Below are 27090 nucleotides of genomic sequence, written 5' to 3'. Positions count from 1 at the left end.
GCACCGACTTTTCTGTTTATATAATATAGTGGGAGCTGGATGCCTGTAAAAACAGGGTACCCGCTCCCCTCCAAAAAAATGACATGCCAAATGTGGCATGTCAGGGAGTCACCAGCACTTAAAGTGGACGTTCCATTTTTGGGTGGAACTCCGCTTTAAAATGGTTGTAAACCTCAGACATAAAATATGAACAAATCATATCCCTCTATAGTGTGTACTTCTGACAAGTTTTCCTGACACCAAGAGAAATAAGGTGACAGAAGGATTTCCAACTAATTGACAGCCTCAACTCTGTTCCTGTGTGCTGTGTGGAGGAGGTGTTTCCCTTCCCTCCAATCAGCTGTCAGGGCTCTCAACACTAAGCTCTGCAGAGTGTAGCTTCAGCTCTCCGCCCCTTTTTTCTGAACTCTCAGACAAGCTTTAAAATTCAGCAATTTGAACAGATGTAGAGAAGAGGGAGCTGCAGATAGACAGGTACAACTTGTGTAGAAGGATGTGTTTAATTTCTGTGTATCACCTGAGGCCAGGAAGTTCATGGGTATATGTAAGGATTTACAACCACTTTAAATTACTGAAAGTGCCTTAATAGGGTAAATTTACCCTTACATTCTATCCTAGCAAAGGTGGTCATCAACACAGGAACTGAAAGGAACAGATACAGCAATGCAACCACTTTCTGCCCAGCCTGTAGCAAAATGACACCCGGGTGTGACTTTCGTCGCTTGCCTTGCACGTGGCCATGCTCCTGCACTGTGGGCACAGTCTGTCAACAGCTGTCTATCAGACACCGCCCATGACAGATCACTGTACCAGACTGCTGCCAGTACCATGTAATCGCTTTGACCAATCACAGCAGGTCACACGACAGTTGTTAATAATGGATGGTTTCTGTTCATGCCATCTATTGTGTACAACAGGGCCAATCACAGCCCATCTGTACCATGTGATTAGCTGTGGCCAATCATAGCTAATCACAACAATCAGTTTCATTCAGTAAAAATGGTTCATTATACAAATGAAATTCAATATGAAATGGTATAAGCAATCATAATGTGTAAAAAAAAATCCTGATCACTTCCCCAGAGTAGTAGTGTTACTATGGTAACACTGTATTGCACTGTTCACAGTGTGTTTAAAAAAAATCGTAAAAAAAAGAGAAAGAAAAACAAACAATTGAAAAAAAATTAACCTCTTCCCGCCTGCACTATAGACGAAAGATGGTTACAGCGTGAGCCTAAATTGCTGGGAGGGTGCAGCCTATCAATGCCCATCAGTGCAGCCTAACAGTGCCCATCAGTGCAGCCTATCAGTGCCCATCAGTGCAGCCTATCAGTGCCCATCAGTGCAGCCTCATCAGCGCACACCAGTGAAGGAGAAAAATTACCTGTTTTCAAAATTTTATAACAAACTATGAAAACTGTTTTTTTCAAAATTTTCGTTCTGTTTTTGTATGTTTAGCAAAAAATTAAAAAAAAACAGTGGTGATTAAATACCACCAAAAGAAAGCTCTATTTGTGTGAAAAAAATTATAAAAATTTCATATGGGTATAGTGTTGCATGACCACGCAATGTCATTCAAAGTGCAAACTGAAATCTGAAAATTGGCCTGGGTAGGAAGGGGGTTTAAGTGCCCAGTAAGCAAGTGGCTGATTCCTTTTTTTTTTTTTTACATACGGTCACCAGTCAGTGTCCCTGATCATCGCCACACTAGTTATATGATGACGCTGTACTGCACTGGTGACAGTATGTAAAACAAAATTGTGAAAAAAAAACAATTATTTTTAAATTTCTTTATTTTCCAAAATATTATGACAAAAAATTACAACTTCAAAAAACTCGCCATGCCTCAGACGAACTACTTTCCAAAAAAGGGGCATTTGGAGGGTATGTGTACTGTCCTGAGAGCAAAACATTTTTTTTTTTTCTGTCTTTTTTAGTTTATTTAGCAAAAAACAAAAAAACATAGTGGTGATTGCCACCAAAAGAAAGCTCTATTTGTGTGAAAAAAAGATAAAAATGTCATATGGGTACACTGTTGCATGACCGCGCAATTGTCATTCAAAGTGTGATCACGCTGGAAGCTGAAAATTGGCCTGGGTAGGTAGGGGGTGAAAGTGCCCAGTATTGAAATGGTTAAATATATTCAGGCTATTACTGTTGTCCTGAGTCCTGTTGGAGAGCTTCTCTTTACGTCCCGTTCATTGGAACAGCAAGTAAGGGAAAGGTCCATAATAGGGACCTAGACAGCAAACAAATAAACAGAGTTTTTAAAAAAGACAAGGTCATTTTACATATATGGCAAAATGTCCGTTTTTGTGTAAAGCCAAAACCGTGACCCACTGATACCCACCTCCCCAGTAATCCTCAACTGTTCTTTTTTGCATTGCAACTGCCACAAAAAACCTTTAGGGTATTTTGTGGTAGTTAGAGGGAGTGACATCACCACCTCTAGGCTTTGGCACTAGATATTTTAGTGTCAGGTGCAACATAGGAAGGAACAGAGTTGGATTTCTGGAGTTGCATCAGCCCTGAAGGGACAATGTGACAAAGTGTCTTTAAAACTTTTTTTACATTATCATTTTTTATTTTTTTTCATCCAATAGCTGCTTCCACATAGCAGTAGGATACATAGAATTGTCAATGTTATGAGTAGGTTGTTCACATCCAGACACTGGATGTCTCTTCTGCAACGAAAAGCCTGGCTGCTCTCATTTTTTTAAACTGAGACTTTAGCTCTGCTTTAATTTGTTTTTTTGGGGTCATAATGGAAATACTAGAGCTTATTTGTGCAAAACCACTTAAAACCTACAAGCAGAAAAAAAAATACTTTTAAATGTACACTCTTTATTTTACACTTAGACTCACCAGCCACTTTATTAGGTACACCTTACTAGTACCGGGTTGAACCCCCTTTTGCCTTCAGAACTCCCTTAATTCTTCATGGCATAGATTCCACAAGGTGTTGGAAACATTCCTCAGATTTTGGTCCATATTGACATGATAACATCACGCAGTTGCTGCAGATTTGTCGGCTGCACATCCATGATGTGACTCCCCCATTTCACCACATCACAAAGGTGCTCTATTGAATTGAGATCTGGTGACTGTGGAGGCCATTGGAGTACAGTGACCTCATTGTCATGTTCAAGAAACCAATTTGAGATAATTTGAGCTTTGCGACATGGTGCTTTATCCTGCTGGAAGTAGCCTTTAGAAGATGGGTACTGTCACTGTAGTCAGAAAGAGATAGACATGGTCAGCAACAATACTCAAGTAGGCCATGGTGTTTTTAATTGGTACTAAGGGGCCCAAAGTATACCAAGAAAATATCCCCCACACCATTACACCACCACCAGCCTGGACCGTTGATACAAGGCGGGATGGATCCATGCTTTCATGTTGTTTACACCAAATTCTGACCCACCCATCTGAATGTCGCAGCTGAAATCAACTCATTGGACCAGGCAACATTTTTCCAATTAGCAATTTGTGTTACCAAGCAACCGAAGAGGTGTACCTAATAAAGTGGCCGGTGAGTGCATTTTTTTATGTATACAAATATTTGTACAGTTCAGATTATCTACAGCTATATTTATCTTATACTTCCATAGACAGTTCCAGTACATACAGTTGTTTGTCACTGGGATTGACTGCACAGCGCTGACGCCATCGGAAGGCCGTCCTACCAGCTCCCAATCATTGATAGTTGTCTGTGAGCTGCCCATTACAGCTCAGTCACTGTTCTAGGGTGCCAATGGAACGAGCCCCAGGACAGGACAGCAATTCCTATATGCAGTAGTATATGAGTATAGCTGTGGTAAGGGGGTTACATTTTGATTTTCAAAACCAACAGAGGAATTACAGAGTTTTAGGGTAAACTTACCACAAAGGTCATATGTGTAGAGTATGACAAAGGTGATATGTGCATCAAGGTCATATGTGTAGAGTAATCCTGGTGTTACATTCTGTGTTCTTCAGAGACCGTTGTAATCATGAACTGCATGGAAACAAGCAATTAGTAAATGTTAATATGGGTGATTTTTGTTTTGGCTCCATTTTTGTACAATGGGAGTTAAAAATAAAATATATGTTTGAATAAGTAAATGCTTATAGTAGATCTAAGCCCAATCATTAAAATCTCGAATAAGCTTTAAACTGGATTTATCATGTTAATGTTATTTCAAAAGTGATTGTCCATTATTTTAATTCTGAAGCTCTCATTGAAATAACAACTGGTGGTCCTTCCAGGAAAGTCCTTGTGCAGGTACTTCTTGTTACAGGACTACATCGCCCAGTCCCTGTGTGCTCCTGCATTGACACCCTATCACAAGCACCCTAGACAGGGACCACAAGTGGCTGTTGTACCACATATTATGCAGACATGGTCCACAGTTGGCACCATCAAGAAATACACCCTACCATCGCTGGAGTACATGTAGACAGGACTAAAAAGGGACAGGAGATCAGAACTGAGATGCAATAATGGATGAAAAAAAGTTAAACCCCCCCCTCCCCGCCAAAAAAACAGCTATTTTATTTTCCCCTGTGTCAGCGAGCAGCGACTGCAGGACAGAGGACGGAGCACCAACAATGGCTGCGACATTAGAGTCTATGGGTGACGTCACCGCTCCAGGAATTTACAGAGTCCTTTGGACTCAGCTGATCACAGATTGGGGTAAACGGCCAATCACAGCGGCCCTTTACCACGTGATCAGCTGTCAGCAAATACAGCTGATCACAGGATGTAAACACAAGCTGGATATCGGCTTTTCTTTCCTCCTGCTGACAGCGTGAGGAGAGAAGAGATACGATAACTGGCTTGTGTTAGGGACGTCGGCACTGATGAACAGTGCAGTCCCACCAGTGCTGCCAATCAGTGCCCACCAGTGCTGCCAATCAGTGCTGCCAATCAGTGTCACCTATCAGTGCCACCTATCAGTGTCACCTATCAGTGTCACCTATCAGTGTCACCTATCAGTGTCACCTATCAGTGTCACCTATCAGTGTCACCTATCAGTGTCACCTATCAGTGTCACCTATCAGTGTCACCTATCTTATTAAAAACTGACCACACTAAGCAGGAGAACACACCATGATGAGTTCTCTAGCTCTGCTGGGAACTCAGCCTGCTCTCCTCCACTGATCAGATTTGTCCTGACACCCCCCCCCCCTTCCTGCGCAGACTTTCACTGGGAATTTCAGTGTGCTGATATTTCTCCTCTCCCACCTCTTATGCAGCTGAGAACAGAGCAAATGTGATCATTTATAAAATAGAGAGAATTTCTTTTTTTTTCCTTTTTTGTTATATCGATACACAAATGTTTTGCCTTTAATTTCTATTTTAAATGGAATGGGTTGTTTTACAAGTTGAGGGTTTACAATCAATTTAAGGATTCAGGTTTAATTGTAATAATTCCTGGTGATCCTGCCATAAAGGTCCTTGTTCAGACACTTCCTGTTATGGGTGATAAATGTCTTCCAATTGTGCACCATGCCACATTCCCCCCTGATTTAGACGTGGGTGACACATGGCACAGGTCCACTGTTAAGCCGACCATAGATGGATTGAATCTTGGCCGGTTCAGCAGGGATCTGCCAAGATCCAATCCATCTGTGCAGGCTGGTTGTACCCAAGTTGATCCATCGATCGACTTGGGCACAAACAGCCTGATGGATTTTTTTTACATGCGATTACTGATGGCGGCTATAGCCACTAGCAGTAATAATTGTGTTCTTCTGGCCAGGAAGGCTCCCCGTCGGCAGAACACAAAAGCGCCGTGGGAGGGATTTCCCTTTCACTACTGACTGTGTTGATGGGGAAATTGAGTGGTTTATTTTCCTTCCACTTGTGTTGGAAGGAAAGAAAATCACATAATCTATGGGCTGCTTTAGAAAGCCAGTGCAGAGCAAAAACATAAAGACAATGCTGGAACACGTGCATGTAGACAAGAAATGGCTGAAAAAAAATGATCAACTACTACTTAACAACAAAAAATAAAATATAAAAAAAAAAAAAGAAAGGTGAAAAGCTGTGTTTTATGAAAAGTTGTCTGGCAATTATTTATGATACATAGATTTTTAGCAAACGGAATATTCATTAAGGGTTTAGATAGATGTACTTAAATACAGTTATATGCATGGACATATCCTAAAACATTTATAATAGGATTTCAATAAAAGTCATCATTTTTGTTTGATATTAATATTATGAACACCTTCTATAAAAGGATAAGGGACTTCTGGGTAATAGTCATTTTTGCATTTCCCCCATTTACCCAGAAGTCTTTTGTTCTGCCCTGACCACAGCCCCACATAACTACCAATAAACAGCGGTGAAGGTGGCCATGTGACAGTATTAGGGTCAGTTCACACCACATGCAGTCCAGTGTGGTTTTTTTTCTGCATCCAAAATGCATGGAAAGTAGGTTATATGGTTTTCAATGGCAAAGTTTACACCAGTGCTTGCAGTTCCAGTGTGTTCTAGTTCCAGAAAAAAAAGTAGAACATGCTGCATCTTTCCTGCACTAGACTGTACTGGAATGCTGTAAAACGCATCAGAAACGCTATGGAATGCACCAGAACGCACCAAAAATGCACCGGAACACACATGTCCTTATTTGAGGTTAAGTAAAAAAAAGGGAGGAAAAAATGCACTGGATTGCATCAAAAACGCACTGGAACGTGCATGCAGAAAAGCATCTGGAACACATCTGGACTGCGTTCCTATGGTGTGGACTGGCCCTTAGAGACATTCTCGTTCAGCTGAGCTTTTTTGGATTTTGGAGCAATTACTAATCCAGTCTGTTTATTTTGCAGTAGCTGTTCCATGGCCTGCATGGACACATCCATATAACAAGCTGCTCACTGCTGCAAAACTTGTAAGCAATGTCTCTCATTTGATAATCCCATTGATTGTGGACTGTTCTAGCATTGATTGTGAGCTGTGCCATCATTGCTCTTTCTGAATGATGGCATCATCTAAACCGCCAGCAAGTGGAGGAGCAAAGCATACAAACCTTGTGCTGGGAGAGCACGGCTCTCTGCTGGTGTGTAGTACACAATCAGACTACTCTATAGAAACTAGAGGAGGGGGGGGGAGTCCACATTGCAGATTGACAGACTGTAACAAACTATTCCAGAGCAGATAAGAACATGACATAATTGTCAGAGATTTTTGATAATGTACACAAAATAATGGGTTAAAGCCAGTGGCGGCTGGTGGGGTTTTTTTGGGGGTGGGGGGTGGCAAACAACCAACCCCCCTCCAGCGGCGCCTCAACCCCCCCCCGGCACTTATCCCATCTAAGTGGCGGGCATCCGTGCAGCGAGCATTTGGGCAGCAGGTGTTTTGATAAAATGCTGAACCTGGCAGAATGAGCAACCCACGTCACTTCCGTTTTCTTTAAACCATCACGAATTGCTGTTTATTTTCACAAATTGGTGTTTGGACACAACACCAGCAACCGAATAGAGTCTGGTGCACAATAAAGTGGAGACTGTTACTCCGCTCCGAAACTAACCAAGAAAATGGCCGCCACCGAGGCGGCAACAACTTTGTCCTCGTTAGCCACTGTGCTGTGAAAACAGCAAAATCTTCCTGTACCGGACTGTATTCGGTAGCCGGTGTTCCAAACATCAATTTGTCTAAATCAGCAATTACTGATGGTTTAAAGAAAGCGGAAGTGACGTGGTTCGATTTTCTGCCGAGTTGGCCAGTTTGTCAGGACACCGGCATCCGGAGAGCATGCATTGGCTCCTGTGTCCTCTCCTCCTCGCTTCCACCATGCGGCTCCTTCCCTCCTCCTAGGCATCCAATGGGATTGCCTGTCCTTTCAGCCAATTGGGTGACGGGTCACATACCTACTTCCTGATTGGCTGGGAGGAGGACCAGTGTAGAGAATAGCGAATATTCATTCGCTATTCTAACACACCTGGGTGGGCTGGGAGCACATTCTTTGCGCCGGGAGTCCACCCTATTTTGAAGCTTATTGGAGCCTCCCCCCACCCTGCCACTGTAATTCATGCACCTGGTGTCCTGTAAGGGGCCGGGCGCATTGATAGGAGGGGCGGCGGCATGGATAGGGAAGGCGGCGCCCGTGCGCCCTTAATGGACGGGCCACCCCTGGTTAAAATTATATTCTTATCCTCCAAAAATAATTCGAACACATCCACCACTTAATGGCCCTGCAATCTGTTTATTCATGAAATTGTTTGCTACTGTGTATTTCTGCCTCCTTGTAATGTCCTCTGTGAGCTCCCAAACCTCTCCTTTTTCCCTCTCACTTCTGTTTGTTTAGAATAAGCAGCACACGTTAGTCGCGGTCATGTGCACTGCTCTATGCACACTGCAAATCCCATAGTCCTTAGCCCATCTCAGGAACAAGCAAGGGAGGGTGGATACGTTCCTGCATACAGGGGCATCATGATAAATGAACATAGCCACTTTCTAACAGGAAGGATTAAGAAGTTAAAAAGGATCTTCACCCTACAAAGAAAAAAATTACTTTAAAAATTAAAATCTGCTAACTTTTAATAAATGGCCACCTACCTGTCCAGGGATCCAGCAATGTCCCCACCTAGGCCAGTTCTTCGCCAGTCTTCAGGTCTCCAGCGCCGACATGTATACTGTGCGAAGCCGGCTGTGACTCCTTACAGCTTTGCAGCCAGCTTCCCTCTGCGCATGCGAGAGCTACTCAGCGCTTTGTACGCGGTCCAGCAGTCTTCTGAATGCTTTATGAATGGGCCCACTGCCTACCCGTGATGTGTCCCAGAAGGCTGCAGGTAAAGAGAGGGAGGGGCGAAATTCTGCTTGGATTACCTAGAAGTAGGAGTGGGTACCTATCAAAAAAAAAAAAAAATTGAATGTGCTGAATGTGGTAGAGGAGGGGGGAAGAGGACATAAAACAGAACTTCCCCTTTGGGGTGATTTTCCCCTTTAAGAATACATACTTAATTAGTATTCTTTAACCCTTTCCCTGCCAGGCCCTGTGCTCCATTTTGTACACTCATTTTGTACACTCAGGTGGCCAGACCATTTTTGCAATTTTTCCTTTGTTTTTTATTTTTCACTTATAGCACGTAAGTAGAATAAAAAGAAGGCGCTACTGATTTTTTTGGACCCCGCAGTATTTGCGCATATGTTTATCAAACCGATATATTTGCAAAAATACACTAAAACCATTATTGGCAGATAAAAAAACAGCAAATTTTACAAAATTCCTACTAAATATAAAAGCTTAACCTGTATTGAGTGAATAAATAACAAATATTTGTAACTTTTAAATTGCGCCTTTTTTGCAAAATGGTGAAAATTGAAGACGCAAAAGTGTAAATATCCAAATTTCTCTAAAAATCTGAAGGTTTTCATTTTTTCCCCTACAACTTTCAGAATTTGTGAAAGACCCCCACAAACCATATATGTTCTGAAAGCATATGACCTCTAAAATAAAAAGAAGGTGCTACAGGTTTTTTTAGACCCTGCGGTATTTGCGCAAATGTTTATTGAACCAATATATTGGCAAAAAATACACTAAAACCATTATTAGCAGTTAAAAACACAGCTAATTTTACAAAATTCCTGCTAAATCCTTACGAAATATAAAATTTTAACCTGTATGGAGTTAATAAGTAACAAAAAGTTTTTATTTTTACATTGCGCCTTTTTATAAAATGGTGAAAATCGAACGTACGCAAAAATGTAAATATCCAAATTTCTCAAAAAATCTGAAGGTTTTCATTTTTCCCTTACAGCTTTCAAAAATTGTGAAAGTCCTGCAAGCAGCTTCTTTAAAAGGTGCTTTAGAAGCGGTGTATACACCGCTCACTTTACACCGCTCCTAAAGTGCCCCTGCCCGTTGAAATCAATGGGCAGCGCCGCCAAAGCGCCTGCAAAGTGCCGCGGCAGCGGCACTTTGCGGGTGCTTTTAACCTTTTATTCGGCCACTAGCGGGAGTTAAAAGTGCCCCGCTAGCGCCCGAAAAGCACCGACAAAAAAAAAAAATACTCTGCCAGTGTGAAAGGGCACTTTGTATTTTTTATTTAAAAAAAATAACTTTTTACTTTTTTTTTTTTAATGTCACTTAACTTTTATTTTTTTTTGGGGGGGGGGGGGGTGGTTTTTTGTGAGATATCAGAGGTCTAAACAGACCTCCGTATCTCTTTTTTTGAGACAGAGAATGGAACTGAAGATAGTCCCTTTTCTCTGTATCACTTTACTTGAATGAGAATCTGTATAGAGATTCCATTCATTCAGAAAATGACAGTCTGATACATTGTAACACTCGCGGTTACAATATATCAGCTGTCAGTGGGCACATAGCAGTGATCAGTAGTGATCGCTGCATGTGCCCTCTCTTCTACAGGGGGAGTTTAGTAAACACATGTTTACTAAAGCCCCCCCAAGCCTCATCTTCACGCCCCCCCCCCCCCCCACGCGCGCCGTGATCCCCAGCCTGACAGAGATCAGAGATCTGTGCAGGGAGAAGATGCAGGCGGAGGGAAGGGATGGAGAGATGGCGCTTGGAGCAGCCATGGATCAGGGGTGCGGGGGCAGTTGGGGGGGGGGGCGATCTGACTGGCGGGGAGACACATCTGGACCCCCCAAGTCCCATGCAGCACCTGAAGCCGGTAGGAGTGGAAGAGGAGGGAAACCGGCTAATGATAGTGTCTGCGGTGAGCCGGTTTGCGAGGGGGGGGAGGGGAGTTGGATCGGGTGGAGGGGAGGTAATTAGTACTGGGGGGGAGAAGGGGATAGGAGAAGAGAGTGGGGGGGCAGTTTTAGATGGAAGGGTGCGGCGGGGGTGGAGAGGCAGGGGACAGGGAGGCAGCAGCGTGGGTGGGTGGGGGATCACATTAGGGGTTAATAATTCTGATCAGCGGATGTAATCCGCTGATCAGAGTTATAGAATTATTCAGCAGAGTCTGCTGAACAATTCTGATATAAGCTTATGGTCATTGAAGTGACCATAAGCTTATAGGAGAGGGAGAATTGAGGTCTGTACGCTGTACTGACCTGGCCACCTGCGAGCACTTCTGTACATCCGTACGGACCTGGCAGTGAAAGGGTTAAGCCTTACAGAGGAACGACGGTAAATAAAGAGTGAAATAAACTGTGAGCTCATTACCTGAATATTCACCATATGACTTTTTGTCCTTAAAATGTTTTTATCTGACTTTAGTAGCTGCAAAAAAGAAAAAGAAAAAGTGAATTCTGAAACCAAAAATGTTAGTGATAATTTCAAAGTAGACTGTAACAGACTGTTGCCTTTCCTTTGTTTCAAATGATGTATTATGTGTCTGCATTGTTGCTTACTCATTCTTGCTAAATAATAGTAGATCTAAACCCAGTCACTAAAATCCAATATAAACTGTAATGTGTAATTTCCAAAGTTGGTTGTTTTCAAACTTTTTTAAATCTAAAGCTTTCATTAAAAATAATGATGTGAATGTACAATGTATATGTAAAGCGCTGCGTAAATTGACGGCGCTATATAAGTACCTGAAATAAATAAATAAATAAATAATAGCTAGTGATCCTGCCAGGAAGGTCCCTGGGCAAACACTTCCTCTTATAGGATGACAGCTGTCTTCCAATTAAAGCGGTAGCAAACTCTCTTACCGTACAGGTAAACTTATAATAAAGCTTAGAAATTGAAGGACTGGGAAAAATTTATTTTTAGGCATACATTTAAAAAATATATACGTGTATTTTTTATTTTACAAATCAATAACCAAAATTCACAAATAGGACAAAGATAAAAAAAAATTGTACATCTGTGAATATTATTATAATAAAGCTTACCTGTAGGTTAAATGAATATCTTCTAAACGTGCACCGTTTAACCACTTGCTGACCGCCAAACTGTAAATATACGTCATTACTTTGATGTTAAATACTGGGTGTATGGCAGCAGCTAGCTGCCATAACCCCAGTATCTTTATTTACAGCAGGAGATTGGCTTTGATATAAAAGTGATCTCAGTGGGGGATTCACCACAAGATCACTTTTATAGGCAGCGGGAGAGGTGCCCCCCCTCCCGCCACTTCCCAGTCATCTCCGAGCTTACCGGACCTGTCGGTAAGCCCGGAGCTGATCCGATTCATCGAACGCCTGGGCAGGAAGCTGAGCTGGGGCAAGATAGCCTCCACTGGGCTCAATGCGCTTGGAGGACCGGAGCGATGTCTGGCGTCACTTCCACCTCTCGGCCTTAAAGGGAGAATTACTTTTTTTTTTTTAATTGCTTTTAAAGGTAAATTAAAGATCTGGGGTCTTTTTAAACCCCAGATCTCTTAATGAAGAGGACCTGTCCTGCTTAGTTCTATTACAAGGGATGTTTACACGCCTTGTAATAGGAATAAAAGTGATAAAAAAAAAAAAAAAATTAAGGGACAGTGTAAAAAATAAAAATAAAAAGTAAAACAAATAAGAAAAAAAATTTAAAGCGCCCCCATCCCCCTGAGTTCACGCGCAGAAGCGAACGCATATGTAAGTCGCGCCCGCATATGTAAACAGTGTTCAAACCACACATGTGAGGTATCGCCATGATCATTAGAGCTGGAGCAATAATTTTAGTGCTAGACTTCCTCTGTAACTCTAAACAGGTAACCTGTAAAAAATTGTAAAGCGTTGCCTATGGAGTATTTTAAGTACCCTAGTTTGTCGCCATTGTACGAGCATGCACAATATTAAAGCATGACATGTTAGGTATCTATTTACTCGGCGTAACATCATCTTTCACATTATACAAAAACATTGGGTTAACTTTACTGTTTTTCTTTTAAATCATTAAAGTGTTTTTGGTTTTTTTTCCAAAAATTTTTGAAAGACTGCTGTGCAAATACAGTGTTACATAAAATATTGCAACGACCACCATTTTATTCTCTGGGGTCACTGCTAGAGCTGCACAATTCTGGATAAAATGAGAATCACAATTTTTTTGTTTCTAATAAAATTCTATCACGATCCTTGCAGGGTAACATACTGTTTATTCTCTAGGGTCTCTGCTAAAAAAAATGTATATAATATTTGGGGGTTCCAAGTCGTTTTCTAGCAAAAAATACTGATTTTAACTTGTAAGCAACAAGTGTCAGAAAAAGGTTTAGTCTTTAAGTGGTTAAACTGACCGACCGAAGTTCATTCCTTTGATCTACAGGAAATACATGTTACATTGTATCTCTTCTCTTTTCTATCTCTCCGCACTGAGGAATGTTGATAAACATTTGCCAGCTTTTGACAGCTCGGCTCTGCACTGTTTACATTGAATCACGGAAATGGCTGATTAGGATCGTGAGGGGGGTTGAATCAAGATCATGATTTTTTAACGATTAATCGTGCAGCTCTAATCCCTACTAAAAAAAAATATATAATGTTTGGGGGTTCTAAGTAATTTTCTAGCAAAAAATACAGATTTTTATTTGTAAACAATTGTCAGAAAAAAGTCTGGTCTTAAAGTGGAGATATTCTAGTGAGCAGCAGCCGGTGACGTCACCGGCGCATGTGTGCTGAAGGACCGGCATACCCGTGCCGTTCCTCCAGAGCTCCGTGGAAAGGCCGCGGGAAGAACAACATCACAGCTCCACCATTCAAGCAGCCGCTGGCTGTGAACCCAGAAGGAAGACCGGGTGAAGATAGAAGTCTCTGCAGTGGTGACAGCGCGCCACTGGTAGGCTTCGTTCCAAGGTAAGTCTTTCATAATCTGCTAGTATGTGATGCATATTAGCACCTTAAGCCTTTATCTTGCAAAGACTTTTTTGTTTTTGTTCTACATTTGAAGCCTGAACCACCTTTTTTGTAAGGGGTAGCAATTCTGTAAGGCTGCAGAGGTGCGTGTTTGATGTGGTAGAATACCCTGGCTCCTCTTTCCACTATTATGTTTACTATGCCATTGTGGTATACATGTGATATAAGGTTTAAACTGGCTATGATTTTCTTAAATTATAGGTTTATAATGTAATTATGATGTCAGAGGTCAAGGGGGGGTTCGCTTTTGATGTTTTCTCTTCTCCGATTGGTGATTTAAATTCTTGTCTATTGCATTACATTTCATTTATCACATACTTGACAAAGCGGTCCTGCGTGACTCTGAAACATTGCACTTACACAATGGGATTGCTTTAATAAAACCCTGTACTTTTAAATGGATTTGTGGTGGGCTAGCGACATACACATTTTTGCACGTTAACCAACTGGTTTTGTTACAGCACCCACCATATTCCAGGCTCATCCAGGAAAGAGTGCGAGTGGAAAATATCCATGATGATGTATTGTCATCCTGTACAAGCAGCTGTTTGAAACACATTCTGCAGACATGATCCACCATTGTCACCGTCAAGAAATCAGTCCGATGCAAAGATACACAGCCAACCTGGAGCAGGTGCATGCAGACAGGAAATGACCAAAAGGGGCCGAAGGAGGGTGCTGAGAGGGAAAAAAAAAAAGTGGAGCTATTTTATGGAAAAAAAAAATGTTTCTGATACACAGTGCATAATAAACATGTAGCAGCCAATCACATGAATTTGTAGCCAGATCCATTAAGATTTTATTTCGGATTGGATTATTATGGGTTATTATGTATTGAACATCCTCATTTATTTTTGTTCAGCTACATGAGATATCATTAACCACGTGGTAATGAAATGTTAAGGTGGTTCAAAAGCCTAATCATTTTTACCTTGCATGAAGGCTCTCCCCCCCGCCTTATACTTACCTGAGCCCTCATTCCATCCAGCAGCTATTCTCTCCCCTCACTTCCGTGTCTCACAAGCTTTGCTGGGGCACCGGGATCCACTGGCTTTTTTAGGGGAATGGGTAGGGGTACAATGTTTTCGATACTCATTCACATAGGGTGGGGGGCCTGGGGATTTGGGGGTCCCCTTGTTAAAGGGGGCTTCCAGATTCTGATAAGCTCCCCGCCCAGAGACCCCGACAACCAACAGCTAGAGTTGTCGGGAAGAGGCCCTTGTCCCCATCAACATGGGGACAAGGTGCTTTGGTGTGGGGGGGTGCAGGGCCCCCCTGCCTCAAAGCACCCACCTCCCATGTTGAGGGCATGCCTGGTACGGTTCAGGAGCATGCCAGGCTGTGTGCTCGGATAAGGGTCTGGTATGGATTCTGGGGGGACCCCCATGCAGTTTTTTTGGCGTGGGGGTTCCACTTAAAAACCATACCAGACTGAAGGGCCTGGTATGCTCTTAGAGGGGGAACCCATGCCGTTTTTCTTTATTTGGCATGGAGTTTCCCTTCAAGATCATCAGAGCACAAGTCGCATGCCAAATTCGGATCAGTTAAGACGGCGATCCGACTTTGATCCAGCTTCAGTGATATTCAATGGGCTGAAGTAGGATCAAAGTCGGACCAAAGTAGTGCAGGGACTACTTTGAAGTCGGCACGACATGAAGTCTTACTAATATGAATGGTAGATATTGGAAATCATGGGGAACGACTTGTCATGCGACTTTGCAGTCCCAAATCGTAGGACGTCGTACAAATATGAAAGGGACCTAACACTCTCCACATCTAGAGACATCGACGATCTAACACTAACCTATCTAACCCTGTAAAGAAGAAATCAGTATACATACCTTTTTTGAAGCCGATCCGGGTCGGATCGGCTTCAAAAAAGGTATGTATACGGATTTCTTCTTTATAGAGCTAGATAGGTTAGTGTTAGATCATGGATGTCTGTAGATGTAGCGATTTTAGTGTTAGGAAATCTAACAAAACAAAAACACATCTCTCTAGTGTGAATGGACAGATCTTCCCTGTCTGCTATTGTAATCTCCAAAAGGTAGCGGTGTAGGGGCGCTGGACATGGATTTTTTCAAGTCATCAAAATGTGGACAGAGTCATTACTTGGACCCAATTGGCTTGTATTTGGCAGCTCATCATCTGATTAGATGCAATCAGTGGTTGGCCGGCCATTATTCATTGGCACTTTTGACAAAAGTCGATTGTTCAATCAACTTTTGTCGAGCTGGGGCTGTCAACAAGGGCACGCATTGGCTCCAATTTTGCCCAATTCATCATTAATCTCCTGAAAGTCATGTAGCAGAGCCCTACCACATAAGCCTTTGCTTTGTTTCTGTACTGAATACAGACCGGCAGACGCACAGTTATTTGTCTGTCTATGTACATGTCTGTCTGTCTGTCGATCTACCTGCCTTTTGCTTAGGTAATGTAATTACATACTGTATTGTCTAAGCAAATTGCCCATTCTCTATAGCCGTAAATAGTCCACATACGCAGAAGCATTTTGGTTAATGCTTTCAAATATCATTGGAATGCTCTGTATTTTAATTACCAGTGATTTCCATGCACTAACTACCTTATTCTGTAGATTTATCTTTGGTTTAGCACCTATATTATCCTTGAAATAGGTGGGTTAGTTGCCTCATTAAAATGATAAACTGTTTCTTTGCACATGTAATTATACATGCATTTTCTAAGCACGGCTGCAGTGTGACATAACAGCGAGAAAGAAGACTCTGAAGTGCATCATGTTGCCGTACAAATGTAATACATGATCAGCTCATGGTAATAGTTACAGTATCACAGCTTGATAACTGCTCTGTCTTTGGTTTAAAGCCATTTGGATTTCATACTGCTGGTAATGGGTCCCTTCTGCGCACAACACTAAGCAGAAACACATCACAATGGCATCATAAATTATATACAACACAGCATGGTGACTTTGGGGTTTACAGTGACACCTACTACTATCACAGATAATCTATAGTGCAAGCTGTTATATTAAACCTCACAGAAAGTAAAGCTGATTAAATTACTGGTTCTCCAGGGGGAAGATATTGGGAAAGTATGATTCTTTGGCAAGCCGTCTTGAGATGACATTTCTACAGCTTCTCTATGGTTCCCTTGTTCTGTGGTTGCAGTTTTGGACTTGGAATTTTTCTGACCTTAAGCTTGCGCTGAGAGAGTGTTGGGCCTAATAGTGTTAGCAGTGGTGGCCCATAATGCAGGGCGCAGGGGTGCCCCCCCCCCCCCCCCCCCCCCCCATCTATGCGTCCGGCCCCCTATTCTACATGCGGGGCGCCGGACGCATGGATTCCAATAGGGTTGTTTTTTTTTTTTGAAGCACGTGATTAGAGACTGAGGCTCGAATAGGATTAAAAAAAGGGTGGGCTCGTTGTGTGACAATAGAGAATGAATATTCGCTATGGTCTTCCTGATTCTCCTCCCAGCCAATCAGGAAGCAGCTTCTGAGACCCAATTGGCCAGGGAGTCTTAGGACTCCCAATCGGGTCTCAGGACACACTGGCCAATCATGTCTTAGGACACTTCCTGTTCAGCCCGGAAGAGAACAGAAAGAAGAATGGGTCAGCTCTTCATTCCCCCTGTCTCCTAAGGTTTGTTTCTGCTGCCCAAAGGGGGGGTCCAGTGCTTGCAGCAATCACCGCCTTACCTTGTCCACCATTTGTCTCCTGCGAGGGGGGGGGGGCAGTTTGTGGTGATCGTCTCAAGCGTGGTGGGTGTGGAGGTATGCTTGCGGCGATTGTCCAACCTGGGGGGGGGGCTCGCGCTAGTCCCCCCCCCCCAAAATATTTAGCACCAACCACTACTGATTGTTAGCCTCCGCCTAAAAAAAAATGCTACTTGTCTGGCTGTTCTAGGTCTATACTTTGAGATATTGAACCCAAACAAGCATGCAGCAACCGGACTCAGAACTTTTTCTATTTGTGTCTATGGATGGATGACTCAAAGTACTGAAGACACTGGGGTTGATTTACTAAAGGCAAATAGGCTTGTTCACTTTGCAAGGGAAGATGCACTTTGCGTAGGAGTTTGCACCAGAGCTTTGCAAATGCAGTAAAATTTAATTTAGCAAAGAATACCCAATCACGTGGCAGGAAAACAAAACAGAAAACAGCATTTGTGCTTGCAAACGTTTGGATGATAGAAGTCAGCAGAATGTCACCTCATTCACTAAGCTCTGGGACAAATTCCCTTGCAAAGTGAACAGCCTATTTGCCTTTAGTAAATCACCCCCACTAGATTAGCAAGACAGCTATTAGACTAGAATTTTGCGTGATGTCTGTATGGCAGCCTCCATGGGCTAGCAGCATCTTCTATGCATGCAAATGCCTAACACACTATAAAACAACTTAGCATTAAAGTGGTTGTAAAGGCAGAAGGTTTTTTATCATTATGCATTCTATGCATACATTTTTTTTTTTTTTTAATCTAATTTCTTTATAAATAATAATAATACCAGTAATAGTAATAAAAATACCAATAAGCGTATATTGATTGGTTGCACAAAAAAAAAAAAAAAAAAAATAGCGCCTACAAACTATGGGATATTTAAATTTTTTTATTGTTTGACTAGTAATATTGGTGATCATTTTGACACTAACTGACACTTTTGCGAACCAGTGACAACAATACAGTGATCATTGCTAAACATATGCACTTTCACTGTACTAATGATGCTGACTGGGAAGGGGTTAACATCAGGGGTGATAAAAGGGTTAACCGTGTGCCTAGCTAGTCTTTTACTATACTGTGTGAGGTGCCTTTACTAGGGACAGAGATGGAATTTATTTTATCCTTTGCAGGGACACAAATTCTATCTCCCCATCAGAACAGCGATCTGCCTTGTTTACATAAGCAGATCACAGTTCTGTCTTTCTCCCTGATGATCGGCGGGTGCCGGCGGGGATCGAGTACCCGACACCTGATGATCAGTTTCCACTGTGTGTAATGACAGTGGAAGAGAGCTGCCGGCCCCCTACCCATAAGTGTCAGATCACATATCTATACGTGATCCAGTGCACAGGTGCCGCTCTGTAGCAGTAAAACTGCTATAGGGCGGAATTAAAGCGGTTAAACATTTAGACATACAATACTTGAAAATATCATGAAACACATATCCAAATAGGGTATAAGTCTCAGGAATTTCCAGAATATAAACGGTTATAAGCTCAACTTCCAGGGATGTACGTACTGCCCCCAGGCTGCTTATAGAGTTACAATCATTTATGCAACACCAAATCCAGTGGAGCCAGACCTGGGGAAGCCAACCAGGGTTCCCATCATTTTTCAAGTTTTGCTGGGCATCTAGGGTGGAGGTATATTAACTTCATATCATCATTGCGTAAAGTGTACAGCAAGAAAAGACTTGTAGCCTCCCTGGCGGTATGATTACGTCAGATTTTTGAATCTCAAGTCGGTACAATTGTTTTGCATAGAAAGTTGGCATTTTATATTTTAGGCCTGTCATTTTTAGGAATAACTCACTTTAATCTGTCCAAACAAGAGTCAAGTAGACATCTCGGGTATGATAAAGTTTGAAACACGAAATCATAAATTATAATATAATAAATAACTATAATTATAAAAAATAATAATATAATAATAATACAATACATTTCTCCACGAATCACTATCTCTCAATTCTGCAAGTGTTCTAATTTACTATCGCTGTTTTCTAGCTGGTCTAAAACCACTTTTAACGTAAAGGGACACTTTTTGGTTGCTATGGACAATCTCAAGTTTCCAGGCAGAAAGAACAGTATATATAATATAAAACTGCATGCAGGGCACTGGAGAAAGCACTGGGGACAAAAGGGATGTGAAATAATTTGATACAGATGTAATCTGTACGATTACAGTGTACTGTAGGTGTTATGTTTTTTGTACTTTTTGAATTTGCCGCTGGGCTCCGCCCCCACGTGTCGCGACAATCACAGGGAACGAAGTCCGGAACACAGAGCATCGTGCGGATGATCTGGCAGAGGAAACAGCGGGGGGGGACATCGCAGGATCCTGGTGACAAGGTAAGTATGCTGTACCAGGATTCTGCAATGCAATCCCAAGTGTGGCTCGGGGTTACCGCTAATGGTACTAAAATTTAACCCCGAGCCACACCCGGGAATACTGCCAGGAGCGTTAATACATACATCTGCCCTGCCGTACAGCAAAAATGATTCAAGAAAGGTTTGAGGAACACAACAAGTTTGAGCTGTTGACTTGGCCTCCTAATTCTCCAGAAGTCAATTCAACTGAGCATCTGTGGGAAGTGCTGGAAAAACAAGTCCGATCCATGGAGGCCCCACCTTGCAATGTACATGACTTAAAGGACTTGTTACTGACAGCTTGGTGGCAGATACCACAGGAAACTTTCAAAGGTGTTGTAGAGACCATGCCTCAAGGTGTCAGGGCTGTTTTGGTGGCAAAAGGGGACTGACTCAACGTTAGGTGGGTGGTCATAAAGTTATAGCTGGTCAGTGTGTATACATATAGGGCTCGACAGGTCGTCATGGTGACTAGAAATGGTGTCACATAGTTACATATAGTTACATAGTAGGTGAGGTTGAAAAAAGACACAAGTCCATCAAGTTCAACCTATGTGTGTGATTATGTGTCGGTATTACATTACATATCCCTGTATGTTGCGGTCATTCAGGTGATTATCTAATCGTTTCTTGAAGCTATCGATTCTCCCCGGTGAGACCACCGCCTGTGGAAGGGAATTCCACATCCTTGCCGCTCTTACAGTAAAGAACTCTCTACGTAGTTTAAGGTTAAACCTCTTTTCTTCTAATTTTAATGAGTGGCCACGAGTCTTATTAAACTCTCTTCTGCAAAAAAGTTTTATTTCTATTGTGGGGTCACCAGTACAGTATTTGTAAATTGAAATCATATCCCCTCTCAAGCGTCTCTTCTCAAGAGAGAATAAGTTCAGTGCTCGCAACCTTTCTTCATAACTAAGATCCTCCAGACCCTTTATTAGCTTTGTTGCCCTTCTTTGTACTCGCTCCATTTCCAGTACATCCTTCCTGAGGACTGGTGCCCAGAACTGGACAGCATACTCTAGGTGCGTCTTGGCGCCTGGGCTCTTGTCAGACCATTCTTACTGTTGGTCTGAATAATTTTTCCGCCCAGTGGCGGCTGGTAGGTCGGGCTTTCCCTCATCTCTTGACATGGGGCTTGGCTTTGAGGGAGCCGGAGCCCCTGACCAGCATGGGCAGAAGAAGCTCTGCTGGCTTTCATCATTCTATCATGTGCAAGCAGAAATGCAGTTTTATTTAAATTTTCCTTGTACATGATTGGGTACTTTTGCAAAGTGAAGCTTTACCTCATTTACTAAGCTCTGAAGCAACAGCACTTTGCAAAGTGCCCTTAGTAAATCCACCCCATAATCAGGCAGGAATGTGTCTCAGAGCAGGGTCTGGCGGGAGGGTGAGGGGAGTAGAGAAGGAGGCGGCGGCGACACCCGATCTGTGAAGTCAGGGGCAGACATTGGGAGGGGGGCAGGACTGAGTGTGACATGAGAGGACTTACCTCACTAAGTTTCCAATCTTTCTAATTCTCCTTTCAGTGACTGCATTTCTGTCAGCATTGACTCCTGCTTCCACCCACAGCTGCCTGTGTCCCTGCAGAGCCCTCTGGCAGAACAGAGAGGAAAGAGCGGGACCGAATCTCCAACATAGCGCTGCCTCGTCACTGTCCCAAAGAACCCCACAAGGTGCTGAGAAAAAGGACTACTTTACAGTAGTAAAAACAGGGCAAGCCTGCAAAGCAGCCAGCTAAGGAGGGACATGTTTTATGCACACAAGCTGCCCTCTGCTCTCAGACACTGCTGGGGAAGATGCACAGGAAATGCAACAGGACACGGGGGGGGGGGGGGTTGCATTACTGCACCCTTCTCCTGCACCCTTTACTCCATGTCCTGCATTCTGCACCACATGTCCTGCTGCACCCTTCTCCTGTACCCTGCACCCCATGTCCTGTGTTCTGCACCCCATGTCCTGTGTTCTGTACCCTGCACCCCATGTCCTGTGTTCTGTACCCTGCACCCCATGTCCTGTGTTCTGCACCCCATGTCCTGTGTTCTGCACCCCATGTTCTGTGTTCTGCACCCCATGTCCTGTGTTCTGCACCCCATGTCCTGTGTTCTGCACCCTGCACCCCATGTCCTGTGTTCTGTACCCTGCACCCCATGTCCTGTGTTCTGTACCCTGCACCCCATGTCCTGTGTTCTGTACCCTGCACCCCATGTCCTGTGTTCTGTGTTCTGCACCCCATGTCCTGTGTTCTGTACCCTGCACCCCATGTCCTGTGTTCTGTACCCTGCACCCCATGTCCTGTGTTCTGCACCCCATGTCCTGTGTTCTGCACCCCATGTCCTGTGTTCTGCACCCCATGTCCTGTGTTCTGCACCCCATGTCCTGTGTTCTGCACCCCATGTCCTGTGTTCTGCACCCCATGTCCTGTGTTCTGCACCCTGCACCCCATGTCCTGTGTTCTGTACCCTGCACCCCATGTCCTGTGTTCTGTACCCTGCACCCCATGTCCTGTGTTCTGTGTTCTGCACCCCATGTCCTGTGTTCTGTACCCTGCACCCCATGTCCTGTGTTCTGTACCCTGCACCCCATGTCCTGTGTTCTGTACCCTGCACCCCATGTCCTGTGTTCTGTACCCTGCACCCCATGTCCTGTGTTCTGTACCCTGCACCCCATGTCCTGTGTTCTGTACCCTGCACCCCATGTCCTGTGTTCTGTACCCTGCACCCCATGTCCTGTGTTCTGTACCCTGCACCCCATGTCCTGTATTCTGCACCCCATGTCCTGTGTTCTGTACCCTGCACCCCATGTCCTGTGTTCTGTACCCTGCACCCCATGTCCTGTGTTCTGTACCACATGTCCTGTGTTCTGTACCCTGTACCCCATGTCCTGTGTTCTGCACCCCATGTCCTGTGTTCTGTACCCTGCACCCCATGTCCTGCACCCTTATGCACCCCATGTCCTGCATTCTGCACCCCATGTCCTGTACCCCTCTCCAACACCCCATATCCTGCGCTCTGCACCCTGCACCCCATGTCCTGCATTCTGCACACTGTACTCTTCCCCTGCACCCCGTTTTCTGCACCCATGTCCTGAAGTGACCTGCACTCTTCTTCTGTACCCTACACCCAATGTCCTGTGTTCTGCACCCTTCTCCTGCAACCCATGTCCTGCGGTGACCTGCACCCTTCACCGATACCCTGCACCCCATGTACTGCATTCTGCATCGTACACCTCGCACATTACTTGCCTTGTCCCGAGCGCTGACAACCCACAATACACTTAAAAGCATAGATAGACAGACAGACAGACAGACAGACAGACAGACAGACAGACAGACAGACAGACAGACAGACAGACAGACAGACAGACAGACAGCAACTCTGGCTTTTTAGTCGGACCATGCACAAAATAAACTGTGCTTTTGCCAAAATGTTGCAATAAATGAAATTAAAACCAGTAGGGAAACAACTTGTTAAATGTACTTACCTTACACCCGGCTTCCACGCACATTGGGCCTAGGATGATGTCACGCTAAATCTGGCAAGATTACAGGGAGGGCTGAGTAGCTCAACTGTCAGGAAAAGATGCTCCTGCACTGTGCTGGACCATCATTATGTGAGATTTGATCTACTGAACACTCCCAAGGTCTAAGAAGAATGATGTCACTGGGGATTTACTAAAACTGGAGAGCGCAAAATCTGGTGCAGATTTACACAGTAACAAACCAACTTCCAGATTTTATTGTCAAAGCTTAATTGAACAAGCTAAAGTTAGAAGCTGACTGGCTACCATGCACAGCTGTACCAGATTTTGCACTCTCCGGTTTTAGTAAATCAGCCCCACTGTCTAAAGGCCTGTACACACAATGAGAGTTTTTTTGCATGCTAGTCTCATATCAAAAATGAAGAGGTTACTCAACTTACGACAGAATACAACTTTGGAAGTGATGCAATTGTATTGTATTGTATTGTAATGTATTCTTTTGTTTCCTAACACGCATAGTTTTGTTGTTCTGATTTTTTTCGGACGAAAACTGTCTTGATTAACCACTTCAGCCCCGGAAGGATTTGCCCCCTTAATGACTAGGCCATTTTTGGCGATACAGCACTGCGTCGCTTTAACTGACAATTGCGCAGTCGTGTGATGTTGCACCCAAACTGACGTCCTTTTTTTCCCCACAAATAGAGCTTTCTTTTGGTGGTATTTGATCATTTCTGCGGTTTTTATTTTTTGCGCTATAAACAAAAAAAGAGCAACAATTTTGGAAAAAAACAATATTTTTTACTTTTTGCTATAATAAACATCCAAAAAATAAAGAAAAATAATTTTTTCATCAGTTTAGGCCAATATGTATTATATAAATACATATTTTTGGTTAAAAAAAAAAAAATCGCAATAAGCATATATTGATTGGTTTGTGCAAAATTTATAGCGTCTACAAAATAGGAGATATATTTATGGCATTTTTATTTATTTATTTATTACTAGTAATGGCGGTGATCAGCGATTTTTAGAGGGACTACGACATTGCGGCAGAGAGATCGAACACTTTTGACACTTTTTTGGGACCAGTTACATTTATACAGCGATCAGAGCTAAAAATAGCCAATGATTACTGTATAAATGTCACTTGCAGGGAAGGGGTTAACACTAGGGGGCGATCAAGGGGTTAAGTGCGTCCTAGGGAGTGTTTCTAACTGTGGGGGGAGTGTACTGACACTGAGTAGAGGGAGAGAGATCGCTGTTCCTGATAACTAGGAACAGCAGATCCCTTTCTACTCCCGTCAGAACAGGGATCTGTTTGTTTACATACACAGATCCCCGTTGTGGCTCTCTATGGAGCGATCATGGGTGGCCAGCGTACATCGCGCATTGGCTCTGGCGCCACCTACGGCGGTTTGTGCAGCCGTGCCAACCTGCTGCCGTATAACGACGGCAGCTGGTCGGCAAGAGGTTAAACGAAAATCGTACAAACTGGTATCGTACGAGGAAAAAAAATTGTGTTTGTCCCTTCAGATAAATTCAACGAACGCTCGTGATCAGCTCTTGAAAGCTGTGCATTAACGATCAGATTATCGTACAATCGAAAAGCGGTATTTTTCTTCAACTTTTCTGATCGTGTGTACTAGGCTTAAGGGGTAACTCCACTTTTGTTGAGTAAAAAACATTCCCCTCTGGGTGATCTATGTACATTGCAAGCATTTTAACAAACTTTGTTGCAAATTCCTACCTTTTTATACTCTGGAGAAATCCTTGTGTGTTTGGCTGTGTCCGTGTGGGAAAGTGAATCTAATGGGAGTGGTTTCATAATTATCAATCAGCTGTGCACCTGCAGGGCTCCAACGGGGAAAGCTGCTGGGCCGGCATCCCTTTAGAAGTGATTTCCTATTGGGAGTATCTCACCAAACATGACATTTTTGTTGTAGGGGATGCCTGAAATCTGACTTGTATATTAGTGTAGACTTCTGGGAAAATCAGTGAGTCAGTCACACAAGCAGGAAATGATGTTTCTGGGGGGCGTTTTGTACACATTCTGTGTATAGAATACCTCCAGGTAGCCATATTGCATTGCATTTTCAAAAAATGACAAAGCTGAAGATTGAAAAAGAAAGGTATTTTTTTTATAACGTTCAATTACAATTAGGGATGCACCGAATGGGTTTTTTGGTGCCGAAACCGATACCGAAAATAAAAAATACACTAGGCCGAAAACCGAAACCGATACCAAAACTGACCGATACTGTAAATTACTGTTTTTAAAAAATATTTTTATACAGGAGATGGTCAGGGACTGGGGACATGGTACAGGAGATGATCAGAGACTGGGGACATGGTACAGGAGATGGTCAGAGAATGGGGACATAGTACAGGAGATGGTCAAAGACTGCAGACATAGTACAGGAGATGGTCAGAGACTGCATACATAGTACAGGAGATGGTCAGAGACTGCAGACATAGTACAGGAAATGATCAGAGACTGCAGACATAGTACAGGAAATGATCAGAGACTGCAGACATAGTACAGGAGATGATCAGAGACTGCAGACATAGTACAGGAAATGATCAGAGACTGCAGACATAGTACAGGAGATGATCAGAGACTGCAGTTCCTATGGACGTTAGTAGATAATGGCCGATCGGCCCTCTCACCTGACCCAGCGATACCTCCCCCAGGACAAACCACCCCCCTTCATTAGTACAGACCACCCAGGACAAACCACCCCCCCTCCATTGGTACAGACCCCCCAGGACAAACCCCCCCTCCATTAGTACAGACCCCCCAGGACAAACCAATCCCCCTCTATTAGTACAGAACCCCCAGGACAAACCCCCCCCTTCATTAGTACAGACCCCCCAGGACAACCCCCCTCCATTAGTACAGATCCCCCCAGGACAAACCCCCCCCCCCTCTCCATTAGTACAGACTCCCCAGGACAAACCAATCTCCCTCCTCCATTACAGTACATAAAAACAGATGGGAGAACAGGTGGAGAACAGATCACAGCAGGCAGGAGTTAAGACAGAGAGGAGGAGAACACATGTCACTGCAGGAACGGACTGCCCCCTCAGCGACGTCACTGCGCGGCTAGTCTCTCTCCACACAGAGACAGCCGCTCCGATCTCCGGCTGCTTCGCTCTCCTCCTCTGACAGGAGGAGGGAGGGGGGACGGGCTTGGGAAACATGGTGGCGGAGACCGGCGGGGAGAGCCGCCTCTCGACACAGACAAAGAGAGGAGGAGAGGGATGGAGGGGAGCACTCTGGCGCATCAGCACCCCCACCTCTGTGGCGCCTGTGTGAACTGCACCTGTCTAGGATCGGCCCTGACAACACCCCTGTAATGGGTGGCCCCCGCCAATATGTTTCGGCGGCCGAAATTTCGATGCATCCCAAATTACAATATGACTTGAGTTGCAATTGTATATGCTATATTATTTTTTCTTTATTTGCTATTTTTTTCCCCCATGAAAGTGGAGTTACCCTTTAAAGTATGGAACCTCTTGACCTGCAGCACCCAATCATAATTCAGTTCACTAAACATGGTTCCTGATCAGTTGTAATGAGTTGTTACAATTTATTATGTTGCTCTTTTCCTCACTGAATAACCCAGTTTAGTTCTAATCCTTCTCAAGTTTTGGCAGCTACACTGTGTACCTAGGCGATCCACATTGTAACACGTTCTAGTGCCTCTGACACTGGAAGTGTTAATCTAATAAAACAACTGCGGATTTTAAAGGAAAAAGTCAGATGGAAAAAAAAATATTCAGATTTACTACTTAGTGAAAAGT

The 27090-nt window shown here is 43.5% G+C and overlaps 1 long non-coding RNA gene across 1 annotated transcript in view; it reads right to left on the bottom strand.

The window, feature by feature from the left end:
* Nucleotides 1-1901: 1901 nt before the first annotated feature.
* Nucleotides 1902-27090, bottom strand: part of LOC141127313 (uncharacterized) — a 45304-nt gene continuing 20115 nt past the window's right edge. The window contains exons 2-7 of the long non-coding RNA XR_012241538.1: nucleotides 14207-14416; nucleotides 11124-11180; nucleotides 8549-8775; nucleotides 3884-3997; nucleotides 3629-3786; nucleotides 1902-2239 (exon numbers count right to left, since the gene is read on the bottom strand). This is a non-coding gene — a long non-coding RNA (uncharacterized lncRNA). The remainder of the gene's footprint in view (nucleotides 2240-3628; nucleotides 3787-3883; nucleotides 3998-8548; nucleotides 8776-11123; nucleotides 11181-14206; nucleotides 14417-27090) is intronic.

The sequence above is a fragment of the Aquarana catesbeiana genome, linkage group LG02 (genome assembly GCF_042186555.1).
Source record: "Aquarana catesbeiana isolate 2022-GZ linkage group LG02, ASM4218655v1, whole genome shotgun sequence".
Lineage (NCBI taxonomy): Eukaryota > Metazoa > Chordata > Amphibia > Anura > Ranidae > Aquarana > Aquarana catesbeiana.
The sequence above is the reverse complement of the archived record's forward strand: the minus strand, read 5'-3'. Positions and strand labels throughout refer to the sequence as shown.